Source organism: Chamaea fasciata, unplaced genomic scaffold (assembly GCF_029207755.1).
Source record: "Chamaea fasciata isolate MVZ Bird 193981 ecotype frontalis unplaced genomic scaffold, bChaFas1.0.hap1 SCAF_2, whole genome shotgun sequence".
Taxonomy (NCBI): Eukaryota; Metazoa; Chordata; class Aves; order Passeriformes; family Sylviidae; genus Chamaea; species Chamaea fasciata.
Genome location: NW_027094087.1, coordinates 111,841,356 through 111,854,554, shown reverse-complemented (window position 1 = coordinate 111,854,554; position 13,199 = coordinate 111,841,356).

Here is a 13,199-nt window from a genome sequence, read left to right as displayed (position 1 = left end):
GAAAGATTTCCCTTTCGATGAACAAATTCCCCACCAAAAAAACCCCAAGACCAGCACAAACTTGAGAGCTCAAATTTTCATTTTCTTCACTGAGCAAGCCTCAGCTAAATGAAATGAGCATTCAAAGCAGTTCTTATATGTTTGAGCTATTACTTCCCTTCCAAAAACCCAAAACTTATTCATTTCAGGCAGACTTATATTAAAAAACAAACCCCCAACATGCCTGTTAAAAGTGTTTTCCATCACTTTTCCTTGCCAGGCTTTGAAACAGCCATGGAAAGTCATGGTTGTGGCTGGGATCCCTGCTGTCCTTAGGCCCTGTGCAGTGTGGTGGGCAGCAAAGACGTGGATAAGGCACAGGGAGCTGTGCAGGCAGCAGGTTAAGCGCCCACCAAACCATGCTCACACCGGGAATTTGGTGTTTCCCCAGTGGCTTCTCCACTCCCACCACTCCCCAGGGCTGCCCAGGGCAACTGGACTCACTGGTGCCTCCAGGACTGGCTGCAGGGAGGGGATTTCTTACCGTGGGGAAGAGCTGAAGAAATATCTTCCTAAAGGTTATGGGGTGACAGGTGTAAAACACTGTTGTCATGGGTTAACACAGCTTGGTTTTAGTTAGAGAGGAATACTGCCCTGTTAGGACCTGTTAATTTCCTGTGGAAGGGACAGGCACCTATCAGAGGTCATTTTTAGATACCGACATATTTAGATGCTGACAAAACTGTTACAGCCGTGTACTCCTGGCAGCTCACTGGGGAGATGTGTGTGTCATAAAGAACAATTTCATTTCCTCCAGGCTGAGTTTTTTTCTCCCCCTTGCTCAAGACTTTGATCCTCCTCGTCCTCATCTTGCCTGTTGTGTGTGTTGCCAAGGGCAGATCTCCAGGGCCAGTGACTCTTCCCAGCTCCTTTGCTTGCAGATGACACAATCACCCATTTTAAGGTTGTTGAGCCAAGGCTGCGTCACCCAGAGCCAGGGAGATTCTGGCTTGCAGTGGACAAAAAGTACAGGAATCTCCCCTTTATTTGCAGTCTTTCATTTTTTTCCTACCAGCTGTGTCATTTCTCCACCCTGCAGGGTGATTTATTCCCTGACCTCTGCTTCAGGCTGCCTTTTCCACCCATGCAGGAAGCATCAGGTGGTGCTGCCTGATGGCTGTACCTTCATAAAACACTGAGCTAGGACAGGTCATCCAGCTTCATCCACTGGCAACTTCATGCAAAGGGCAGGAAAAAAAGCATTTCTAAGCCTACATTTTTATATATGTATTTATCTAGCTGTTTTTACTGAGGAGAAAATTGTGAACACTCAGCAGCTCCCACAGCTTTGAACTGCACTGAATTATAGACATTCAGATGGCTTCACGTAGGTGTTCTACAGATTCAGGCATCTTTTGCATGAAAATACCTAAAATTAAATTGAAAGGGTTACAAACTGATTAGTATTAAAGGCTTGTAGCAATTAGTATGGTACAGCTCTTCCTTTCAGACATGAACTATGCAAGCTAACTCAGAGTGTTTACTACTTTCAATGCGGAGATTAAGTCCATTATTTCCAGGGCAACAACCTTGTAACACCTCTGAATTTATCTCTAGGACAAAGGTCTTTTCTCATCCCAGTCATTAACATTTAACTAGGGAGACAATAATCACTCTGAAAGACACTTTGTACATGGAGAGGGGTTCCATGGCGTGACTTGCAGGAGGAACTCAGAGTTTGCAGAGTGAGAAATGGTGTTTGCAGACTATAAAAGTGAATAACAACCCCTGGGACATTCTTCAAGAAAAGAACGGAGTCCTGTCCTGTGCTTCATGGATGGATTTATTACTCCATACAGTGGGGTCAAAATCAAAGCCTGCTTTCCAGATGGGGTTTGCCTGAGGTTATTTAATTTTGTTTTTGAGCCCTGTCTTCTTCAGAGCTCAGCAAAAAGTTCACTTCATCACCCTGAGTCATATCAGAACACACTGCACCTCTGAATGTGCATTTACACTGGGCAGAATTCCTGAACGTTCAGGCTGGTGCCTCCAAGAAGATGCCTGGAAAATGAGCTTCTCTATAAACACACCAGGGCAGATGGAAGTGCCTGGATTAGCTCTGGGTATGTAGCACATGCTGCCCTTGCTCCCCTATCTCAGCTGCTGCTATTCCTCTACTGCCTGGCAGCACAGCCACCGGTGATCTGTGCTGATCCTTCCTTCCTTCCTTCCTTCCTTCCTTCCTTCCTTCCTTCCTTCCTTCCTTCCTTCCTTCCTTCCTTCCTTCCTTCCTTCCTTCCTTCCTTCCTTCCTTCCTTCCTTCCTTCCTTCCTTCCTTCCTTCCTTCCTTCCTTCCTTCCTTCCTTCCTTCCTTCCTTCCTTCCTTCCTTCCTTCCTTCCTTCCTTCCTTCCTTCCCCAGGTGAGGAGGAGGACTCAGAGCAGGCTTTAGAGGAGCTTCTGTAGTCAAATTCTTCTGCCATTTCCCTTGGTGGTGCACAGCAGGAGAATTTTGACCTGCAGGACAGGGGGCTCATGCTCCAATCTGCACTTCCAGCAAGGCCAGTCCCTTTAAAGAGTGACAGGACAAGGGAGAAGTGTCTTCAAACCAGAAGGGAGTTGGTTTAGATTAGATATTGGGAAGAAATTGTTCCCTGTGAGGGTGCTGTGGCCCTGGCACAGTGAGGGAATCTGTGTGGGGCAAGAATGTTGATAGCCCCACGAAGTTGCATCACCACCTGAGGGTTGCCTGCAGCCTCAGAAAATGGCTTATAAAAACAGTGAGACGGCATGATGGGAGGTGTTTGGAAAAGAAAAAGGTTTTAATTAAGACAAAAATAACAAACTACACAAAACAAAAGAGAAGAAGCTGTGCAAGGTGCAGGGAAGTCCCTTACACGTGCTAAGACTCCCCAGAAATGCAGGGAGAGTTTCCCTGCTCTCCATTAAGTATGTAAAGATCTAGGAGGGGGTTTTGGCATCTTGCTCAGTAGCAAATATCTTCAGGTCTTGAGGCACAGTTTCAAGGATCCAACAGGTGTCTTTGTCTTGGCACAAGGCCAAATAAGGCATCCAGATCTCTGGAGTTTACCTTGTAGGTAAGACAAGGGGTGAAACTCAAATCCTTTCCTAAGATGGGAACCTGCTAGTGTGGGGGGTGCATTGCTACAGCACAGGGTGCCCAGAGAAGCTGTGGCTGATCCACCCTTGGAAGTGTCCAGGGCCAGGTGGGACACTGGGGCTTGGAGCACCCTGGGATAGTGGAAGGTGTCCCTGCTCATGGCAGGGGACTGGAACAAGATGGTCTTAAAGGTCCCCACCAACCCAAACCATGCTGGGATTGTGTTTTAGGCTCAGGAAGGGCTCTGGGGTCCCTCCTGCTGCAGGGGGTCCATGCAAGGTGCAGCCCCCAGGGCAGCAGAGGCAGGAGCTGGCATTGCTGAGCCACAGGGACACAGGACAGACACCCCTCACCTGGGCCCGTGTGTAAAGGATAAAACTGAGGGCTGGGCTGGCTTTAGCTAGGAACAAAGTGCCAGACACTGCTTCCAAGTACCAGGATAAGGTCACCTGGACACCTGTGAAATGTCTCCAGGCTGCTGGTGTGTCTCTCAAGTGGCAATACAACCTTTAGCAAAGTAGTTTTGTCAGTTCAGTTTGCACTGAAATTTGCAGACCAGGCTCATCAGACAAAATTCCAGTTAGAGATTCATGGATGGAAGAGGCCTAACAGGTGTATTCCTGCCACGTGATGGCTGCAGTGTTTACACCAGGCAGGATTATTCCTCCTACTGCCCAAACACAGGTTCATCAGCTGGCATCAGCTCCAGCCACGTCCCACACTGCCCAAAGCTGGAACCTTTTGTCTTCTCCACAATCTCATTTTTTCAGCATTATGGTATTAGCTACTCCAGTCCATTAAGAGCCTCATTTTAGCCCATCTAAATGTATTCTCATGGAAGGAAAAGCAGCATAGGAACAAGGACATGTATAAGAGCCTGACATTTCTTTTCATGCTGGTACATACTGTTCACAAAGTCCCAGAAGAATATTACTGATGTCTGTCTTTACACAGGTGAAGGGGACTAATCATTTGAAAGGACTCCCCATCTTTGAGGGCTGTTTCATTATCCCTTCACAAAACACATTGAAATCCTTCACATGACACCCACATCAGTCTCCCCACTCCCAGCTGCACAACCACTGTTCTAAAGAATTGCCAAGGGAGGATCAAAGAAGAAAATTATACAAAAATTTTAAATAATTTTTTTATCCTCAAGGAGCCAGCGGGGTGGAGAGGATAATAGCCACTTTTCTCAGTGATTACATGGTGCTGGCAGTAAATGTTGCAACTATCAAAAGCTACTGATCACTTCAAACACCTCTGCCAGGAATATGAATCCATGGGAAATGTACATCAGCCATCCAGCCCTGAGTGGTCCCACAGGCACAGTCACCAGAAAGACAAACAAGCTCCTAAAACCACAGCAGCTGAAATGGAGCCAGAGTTTATCCTCTCAACATGAGTTTACCATGAACTTTTCCCAGAATTTTCTTCCTCCATATCAAGTTGAGATTTACCAGTTGGCAATTTTACAATAATCACAGATCTTAGTGAGGGTGTCTGATGTGAATCATCCCAAATGATTTGGGTTTGGCTCAAGCTGTAACTTTGACCTCAAATCCTAGACTAAATCTCTCAAATCTAAACCCTGCTTCTTCAATCTAGCTTTAAGAACACTTCCACAGTGCTTATCCACATGGGTACATAAAACTGTCATGTTGCACTGAGAGTTCTCAGTTTAAAATTCATCCACCAGGAGACAGAGATCTGTCAGGATAAGATGGGAATGGGTGTCTCCTTTTCCTCAGAGAAGGAGGGAGAAGGACAATTTCCTCCTTCTAGCAGATGCCATTAATTTTCTTTCCACTTCTAATCCTGCATGTTACTTTCTCTGGAAGAAGGCTTCACACCATGGTAGCCCCAAACTGCTGGGCAGTCTGCAAGTGTTAAGTGAAGCACAGTTCCTGCCTCGAGGAGCTGACCACATAACCCGAAATGGGACATTCATGAATTCCAGTGATGCACTGCATGTCCTAGGAAAAGTCAGCAGATGCTGCCAGTGCTGGTGCTGAACGTCCTGCAGGGACAGCAAACTCCTCCTCCTCCCACCTCATTCCTCCTGCAGGTCCTGCTCTGGACCTCTGTGTGAGCACAGTTCTGGTGCCACCCCTGGTCACCAAGATCATCTGAGAGAGAAGCCAGGAAAGTCACTGGCATGCAGAACCCAATCAGTAAAACACTAATTACATTCCTCCAGAAAGAAGCTGCCCGTGCAAAACCACTTGCACTTTTTTTTCTTTTTTAGCTGAAGTTTTTTTGCTTGGCTTGTGGCAGGGGCAGTGATGGCCACAGTTTCTCCAGATGTGGTTCAGGGGTGATTCACTGATTGCACAACTCCTGCCCATGGCAGAGTGTGCAGGGATTGAGGCAGCTCCTCCAGACGGACAGAATCCTGCTTGGAAACTCTACAGAGGCAATCTGCTCACTTCCCAGGGGAGCTTGGCTGAAACCTCAGCTCCAGGAAGACTTTCCCTTCCTGCTCTAGATCTCTGTGCTCCCCCCACACCTTCAGCTCCTCTGATGGATTTAAACCAGGATAATTAAATATGATTTCTTCATGAATTAGTCATTTTATTGTAAGTTGATGAGCTGATCTGGGAACACCGTGCTCAGCCCAGCTGAGGGCAAAGAGCCCATTGAACTCATGGGCACAAAGCAAAGAATGCTGGGGCTGGACCAGGCAGCCTCTGCCATCCCAGGAAAGGCTTTTCCTTTCCATGGGGTGCACTTGACTCACCGCATGTGATTTCTCTGGAAATCAGAGTCCACTGCTGCCTCAGGAGCAGAGCATGATGTCCTCACAGGTCACACTCACATCACCCTCTCCTGGGTGAGGGAGGGCTGGGTAAAGCAGTGCCCACCACAGGGGTGGTGCAGCCCTGTCTTTTCCAAGAGGGGCTGGCTTTCCTCCTGTTAAGGCTAAAATTGAGCAGCGGGTGCTCACTCGGGCTAAATTCCCTCTGTTTGGAGGCTTTGAAGGACCTGACTCAGCCAGAGAAGACAGGGTTGGGTGTGTGTGATGTGTTACAGGTGGACAGGAGCTTTCTCTGTCCCAGAAAGAGCCCAGCCAGGGTGAGGTGGGTGTGGGCAGTGCCTGTGTAGGTTCTGCCAGCTGAGTGCTGTAAACAAGGTGTTCCTCCAGCTCTGCCAGCAAAGCCTGAGGGCAGGTTGGCTTCTCTGGCATCTGCTTCTGCAGATGTTCTCTGTGGCTTAGAGCTGGCCAGCGTGGGATCAGCTCCCAGCCTCAGTGCCACCACCTGTCCCCCTGCTCCTGCCCAGGGGCAGGAAAACATCACAGAATCACAGAACAGTTTGAGCTGGAAAGGATCTTAAAACTCATTTTAAAAATCCCTGCCATGGGCAGAGACAACTTCCCCTCTCCCAGGTCCCTCAGAGCCCCATCCAGCCTGGCCTTGGACACTTCCAGGGATCAACCACAGCTTCTCTGGGCAACCTGCACCAGGGCCTCTCCACCCTCACAGTGCCTCACAGTAAAGAATTTCTTCCTAAAACCTAAACTCATTATCCCTTGCCCTATCACTGCAAGCCCTTTTTTAAAAGTCCTGTAAAAATATGTCTACAATGAGCTAGGGACACAGCCACACTTCCTTCAGTGTGTGTCCCCAGGCAGAGCCAGGTGCCCCAGCCTGCCAGATCTCCTGTCTCCCTGTGTTTGTCTTTGCCAGGCTCACTCCCACAGACCTGCTGTCACCAAGGGAAGCTGATCAGCAAGGGCAGTGGGTAGGGAGCTCTCTCACTGCCAGCCCATTCCCCGGGGCAGCATGAAGGACTGAATGTCCAAGTGGGGAAATACCTTCTCATCCCTTATATCTGCCAGTCAGGAATAAAGGCAGCCACTCTTGCTGAGCTCTTTGCTTACCATTTCCTGATCCTTTCTTCATCTCTTGCAACTTTGATGTAATCTATATTAAAAAAAGAATCCCAAATGGTTTGGGTTGGAAGGAACCTTAAAGATCATCTCTTCCCAACCCTCTGCCATGAGCAGGGACACCTTCCACTAGACCAGCCTGACCTTGAACACTTCCAGGGTTGAGGCATCCATAACTTGTCTGGCCAACATGTTCCAGTGCCTCAGCACCCTCACAGGGAGGAATTCCTTCCCTCTATCTGCCCATGCACACAGGGTACATGGACCTGCCCATGCCTGCAGAAAAAAAGAGGTGGCATCTCTCGGGGAGTGATGAAGGATGAGTGTGGGAAAGAGGAGGCAGCTGTAGCTCCTGGAGAGCCCTGTCAGGAGAGCAGCTTCTCTCTTTCTCATCACTGAACCATTTGGTGCAGTCATGCCAGTGACACCTGCGGGGAGAGCCTGGCACTTGTCACTCCTCGTGACACAAGGTGCCAGAAGCCAGGCTGAGGCAGGAGCACCAGGCAGGGTGTCAGAGCACAGGTGGGATGCAGCGAGGGGAATTGGGCAGAGAGGACACGTCAAACCAGAGGGGAGAGCTGGGTGTAGGATTCTGATGGCTCACACATCCCTCAGCAGGCACTGGAGCCTCCTTTCCACATCTATTGGAATCCTGGAGGCTGAAAATTTTAGGCTTTCTGTGCTAAAAGGTGCTGACCCTCAAGCGAGGACCACGTTTGACTGGAGACCTTAGGACAGGCTCCCGAGATTAAATGATAGCACTGGGGTTGTGGGTGTGTAGTTTGAATAGTATTGTGTGGTCTCACAGGGTATAAAACTTAGATTTAAGATTTTAGTGTAGAGTGATACATGGGACACAAGATGGAGGACTTTAGGCATTGTCTTCTTCTTCTTCTTCTGTCTTCTGCATGGGTTTGGGTGGTTTTCTGTAACTGGGTGAAAAAGGTCCACACTGCGGGCCTTGGGTGGTCATCATTGGGTCAAAACCATAAATAATAAAGGTGTCACCTCATTATTAGAGGATTATCACTTTAATAACCTTAGAGAGAGTTAAAAGCACTCCATTTTACCTCGTTTTTCTAGCTTGCTAGTTAAGCTCACGGCTCATGAGTCTGTAAATACTGTAAATAGATAAGATATAATAACCAACTCCAAACTCAACATCTACATTTCCCCGGTATTATTCATCCTGACCTTAGCGGAAGAAAAAAGAAACAAGAACCATCACACACACCCAGCCAGTGAAGAGAGCACCTCTTGCTGTGCCTTGTCTCCCCAAAAAGGGATGCAGCAGGAACCCCAGGCACAGAGAGCATCCCTCAACCTCTGGGGGACAATCCAGGTGCCAGGGCAGGGTGGCACAGGGCAGGCAAGGAGTGAAAGACAGGGCATTGCTCTGTGGTGCCAGAAAAGCCACCTGTGAGGCACAGGGAAAGAAATGTCCTGGGAGCCTCCTAAGAACCACAGCAGCTGTGGTTAATTCATACCTGGATTTCCCTTTTGCTACCTCCACAACGCTGCTGGGGTTTCCCAGCGAGCACAACAAAAAGCTGACAGGGTGAAAAGAACCTCTTGCTTTTTGATTTTAGGCAACTCGTTTGCAAGTGCCTTCCTGGATATACCCACTGCTGGTTTACAGGAAATGAAATGCAGCAGCATCTTTTCCCTGCTGGTACCTGGCACATCCAAAGGGAGCTGCTGCACCTGACTGAGTGCTGTGAGTGTTCAGGGGTCTCTGCAGATGCAAAGGGGAAACACTTTTTATTTCATTTATTTTATTTTATTTATTTTATTTATTTTATTTTTTTTTCTTTTTACTTTTTTTTCTTTTTATTGTAGATTGTACCTGTGCTGAAGCAAAACAAGTGGTGGCTGAAACTTCCTCCTGGCTGCACCATGGAGAGAAGAGAAGGGACAGAGCTTGATTTGACATGACTTCTTTTGACCTAAAAAACTGAAATCTTTTTTAGGCGGCTTCGCACTGAGCAGAGCGATCACTGGGGTCTTCTGTTCTAATTTGCCATTTGGGGGTTTTGTTTGGTCACTTTGGGGTTTTGGAGAGCTTTTTTGGCTTTTAATGAAGGCAGTGGCAAGAGAGAGAAAAGGCTTAAAATTCAATTTTATGATGTGATGATCAAAGTCCCTGTGCCTCTGTATTAAAACAAGCAGGTAAAAGCTGCTTTTTCCCTTAAAGAAACTCTCAGAGATTTCCAGGAAGCTGAGAAGTACCAGTTGATTAATATTGCTCTTACTAGAAGTTGCCTGACACGAAACAGTCCTGCCTTGTTTACTAAAGGAATTTCCCAGTAGAGCATTCCAGAAACACAGCACATGCAAATCTTAGTGACTAATTAGTACAATCATAATTACCTTGAAGAGAAGAAGCTTTCACTTTCAAATTGCTGGTTTATTTGCTGAATACTGTTGGCTTTAGAGGCAATGATGAGTTATTACTTCAGGTAAAACTAAATGCACATAGATAATAATATGAGTTCTTCCACAGGCTAGGAAACAGGAAAAAAAAATCAGAGTACTGTTAATAATTTGATATAGCTGGTGTGTCACATTCTGCCTTTCTTGAGCTTTGAAATATTACAAAGCAAAGGGAGCACTGCTATGTTAAATATTGCAGTGATAAAGGGGAAATGTCAGTGGAGACCTCCAAGACATCCAGCACTGCAAAAAACCCCCAGAATTTATATGGATGCTGCCATCTTGACAACATGCTGATGAGAAAACACAGTAACACAGCTCTTATTTAAAAGCACAAAATGCTGGTGGGTTGCAGCACAGCTGTAAAGGCAGTGAATCAAGCTGCAAGCCTGAAAACCTGCACAGATGGAATGCCAGAAATGGATGCTTTAATTGTCTTTTCACGTTGAATATTGTGTTTCATAACTGCCTCCCTCCAATAGTCACTTCAGAAAGGATTAACAGCACAGCTACTTGTTTATACTGTATTTTCTTTAACACAAGGCATGGAAAACTCCAAAGTGCCAACCTGTGCTGCTCCCTGGACATTTCACAGGACTGAGGTTGTCTCTTTCTCCCAGGGAGGCTGAGGAAGTGAGGGCCACGTGCAGTATAATTCCTTTCCCATGTACAAATGAAGCTTAAGACAAAGGGTGATACAACAGCAAGATACAACACAGGGTGAGGATCTCCTCAGTTTGTGTTAGAAAGAAGTTTGGGTCCATGAATAGTTGAGGTTTTGTTTGGTGGGGGGTTTCTTACATATATCTATTTTTATACATATATCCATATGTATCCATATGGACATATGTGTATAAAAATATATACATATGAAAAATAGGTATTTAAGAAAAATGTTTTTATATATATACTCATATATATATATATGTATCCATACATATATTTATCCATATATATTTTAATACATATTTATGTGTGTGTACATGTATACATTTCTATCTGTGTGTATATACATGCACACACACACACACACTTATATATAATTAGGTCTGACAGTCCCAAATCAGAATTTCCAGGGCAGTTAAGATTATTAAACTCTTATTATCCCTATGGGCAACATGCAGAAATATTACATCCTGGCTGCAGGTGTAAATCTGGTGAATCTCAGACAGGTGAGTAACTGCACAAAGCTTTTCCACGGACAGCTGGAACCTTGCTGTTGACAGAAGCAGGGGAGGTTCCCTGGCTGAGTTCAATTTGCTTCTACCTGTATTTGCTTGGTGCTGATTCTCTGGAGTTAATACCTCCACCCAGCTATAAAGAGCTGTTTGAATTCAATGTTGAATTAAGCAACCAACAGCACCCAACTCCCATTTCCAACGGGCACTGACCGATAAATTTCCCAAAAGCTGTTCCAAGTCAAGGCTGTAAGTGCTGGTTAGGAAATGAGGGGCAGGGACTCCTCTGGATGTTCAGATCATGCCCATGGGCACATCTATCTGTGCAAACACATCCATTAATAGAAAAACCCATCTATTAATAGAAAAGAAGGGAAAAATAGAATATTGAAGAAGTATTGGGTGTGCAGTAGTGGGGGACAACCTGTGCAAATACATTTAAAATCAACACTTAATTCTCTTTGCAGCCTCTGCATCCACAACTACTGACAAATCACCTTGTGCTTTCCCTCACCACGCTCCAGGACTGATGGCAGCAGGGACAACCAGTAAGAGTTAAACCCACAGGGTGTTTCCCCCTCAGATCAAAACACTCCACACAAAATAGTTCAGCAAAGAAAGTTGAAGCAGATTTTGGAATGCATTGAAATTGGCAGCAACTTTTTATTAGCCTGGAGATAAAGCAACTACATTGTATTGGGGTTTTTCTTTTTAAAGAAAGGAACGTCCTTGTTTACAGACATTTTTGTTTATAGAACAAGCTTGTTTTCAAAGTTTTCTTAAAAATGTAAGGACTGTTCCAAAGCATAGTTCTGGGCTGCATTTGATTAGGGTTCCTTCCTGCTGTGACAGATAAAAGGTCACTCTGTTCAACTATGTGCTGCTGAAGGGGGTTTTTGTGAAATCCCCAAGGAAGGGTATGTTTTGGTTTGAAATACTGAGGAAAAGAAACACCTTTTCCCCTACCTACATTTTAAAAAGCTCCTTGGGATTGTCTGTGCTCTGGAGAGCAGCAGGGGAGTTGCACAATCGCCACAAAAAGCTGCGATGCAGAGTGGGGTGAACTTATGTGGCCTACAAATATTCTTGGAATGGTTTGAGGGTTTCCAGTCCTGCTATAAAACTGCACCCTCAGTGACCCACCCCCTTCTGCCAGACATGCAGACGGGCCTCGGTTCAAGTTCAGAAAATAAACACAAGCAAGTGACATCAGGTTTAACCACCAGAAATAAATAGTTCAAATACCAGGGAGAGGAGTGTTGTGTCCCTCTCTGCAGCAGTGGTATCCACTCCTTTTAAATGATTTGTGTGTTTTGCAGTTAAGACAAAGCAGATTGGAAAACATCTAAAGGAAGGATTTAGGCCTTGCAGCAAAGCTTTTCTCTGATCACTCTGCACAGAGCCCTTCAAAGCAATGCACAGGCACACGTGGTCTCACAACTGAAGCTCAGGAACTGCTGTGTGCAGAAAAGGAAACATGAAATGGAATAGGAAAGGAGAACTTGCAAGAAGAAGAACAAAAAGGCCTGAGCCATCTGCCAGATATCACATCTCATGTCACTCCCACACACTGCAATCTGTCATGAGTTCAAGTGTTGGAGGAAAATGTGAGTTTCTTCCAGGAGCGCAGCAGGGTGAGGATCACAGGAGTGCCTCCAGCCAGTGGAGATCACTGTCAAGGTCTATCTTGTGCGGAGGAAAAATATCCCTCAGGAACAGGAATTGCCATGGCAGTCTCTGATCCTTTAGGAGTTTAACAATATTAACATACAGGACCTGTGACCAACCACTGAAGGCAGTTACCTCTGTCCTCCTCGGATTTTCCTCCAGTGAGGAAATGGATTGCAAGTGACCCAATACAGGCTCCTGCTGCAAATACAAATTTGTTCTAAAATGTTGGAGTTTGCATGGTGTCTGCAAGCTTCATCATGGGATCATTTCTTTATCACAGCTAATCATAAAAGACCTGGTCAGAACCTTTTCCTCCTGTCCTGTCTGGTTCACAGACAGTGTGAATAACAATCCTGTTTCTGGTGGTATTTTACAGAATCTGCACACCGGCAAACTCTATTCCTAAATAAAAGCTACACTCTGAGGCTGAGCTTCCTTAAGTGCTTCCCCAACTGCTTTCCCTGGAGCCTCTCTTCAATTGAATGAACACAAGAACTACAAAGTTTTAAAAGCCACCATCACACCACAGGTGCCTCAGTGTCCAAGGCACCACTCCTCCCCAGTAATCAAAGCACTTCAGGTGGCAGCTTCTCACCCCTTCCTGAGAACCAAGAAAAACACTCATCACCAGTGTTGTACCACTGCACTGGCTGCCCCAGGTGCAGTCCAGAAGGTTTTCACCCCACACCTTCCTTCAGAAGGCTGAAATTACAGGGTTTTTCACACCAGCTTCCCATCAGCATGGGATTTAGGTGAACCACCAAGAGATCTACCTGTTGCTGAGCTCTGTTATTGACATTTAGCATCTCCCATGGGAGAAAAGGAGGAGAGAAGCAGTCAGCAAACCAAGCAGCTGGGCCACACACCTGCATTTGACTGCAAAAATTCCACGTGTCCAGACACTCCAGAGAGAATCACTCACAGTGC